Source organism: Protopterus annectens, chromosome 2.part2, assembly GCF_019279795.1.
Source record: "Protopterus annectens isolate FY-2018-M chromosome 2.part2, PAN1.0, whole genome shotgun sequence".
In the NCBI taxonomy this organism is placed as follows: Eukaryota; Metazoa; Chordata; order Ceratodontiformes; family Protopteridae; genus Protopterus; species Protopterus annectens.
The window spans coordinates 74380931-74382103 of record NC_056730.1 but is presented as its reverse complement, the minus strand read 5'-3'; positions in this window follow the sequence as shown (position 1 = coordinate 74382103).

The window sequence follows — 1173 nt, the reverse complement described above, 5'->3', positions numbered from 1 at the left end:
AAATTGGCTGGGCTAACCCGGTATCCCAAGATGCACCTCGCCCTAGCCCCAGATCTCGTTTGCCGCTCGTAGAGTTAGGACATGGTCTCTCTTGGCTATGGCTAAGTACCCTTTTTTCAAAACTTTTCATAAGTCTTCAGCAGTCTGTTTCTCGTAAAAAGCTATTTTAATAGCTAGTTTTTCATTGTGAGTGTACTGTGTAAGCGAGTAGTGTTTTTTTGTGGTATCCCTCTGTTGTGGCGGGCTAGGCCCGTTTAAATTAGAGGACCTAGTCCTCTCCTGTGTTGTTTTTTGTGTAAACTTGTATTTTGTTTGGTTTTTTGGTCGGTAGTTAGATTTCCTTGCTGCACCAAAGAAACGTTTAAATTAGAGTTTCCTTGGTTGTTCGTAGTTTGTTCTTTTCCCGCCTTCCTCTTGTGTAGGTTGTCGTCAGTTGAGTGGGTGCTGTGAACTACTATGTCTAAAGAGCAGAAAGAACATAAACCCTTTGGGTTTAAAAAATGCTCAAAATGTTGCTACAAGATGTCCATTACAGATGGGCATTCTATCTGCGTTTATTGTCTTGGTGCCATTCACCTGCAAGAGTCCTGCAGTTTTTGCCACGCTTTCAGCCTGAGGGTACTGCAGGAAAGAAAAAATAAGCTGATTTTGAAGGGCCTGGTTAAGCCTTCTTTTGAGGAGTCCTTAGACTCTTCTTCTAGTACTAAGTCTAAGACTTCCAAGGCCAAGAAAAGATCTCTGTCTCCATCTGTCTCATCGGAGCCCCCGGAGAAGGTTTTGAAAGTGGATACTGCCTCCTCAGCTCCCTTGTCTTCGGGGCCGCAGGAGGTATCTGTTGTACTGGAGTCGACCTCGGCCCTGATATTATTGGAGCCGGTCACCCAGTGTTAGGCATGAGTCTCCGGGTAGGAGATCCCGATCTCCTTCTATTTCCTCCAAATCCTCTAGGCTGTCTGATTTGGATGTGGATAGGGTGGTCCAGAGTCTCCTGCAGTCGCCGGTGTTAGCAAAATTTTTCTCGGCTCTGACCCAGTCGGCTCCAGAGCCAGTCCCTATTCTTGTACCAATGATTCCTCCCCCGAGCACCCCTGTGCCATCTGAGCCAGAGTGCTCCACGCCGAGTGATGTTCGCGAGTTTATTGGAGCCGACGTCAGCTCCAACCATGCCGATTC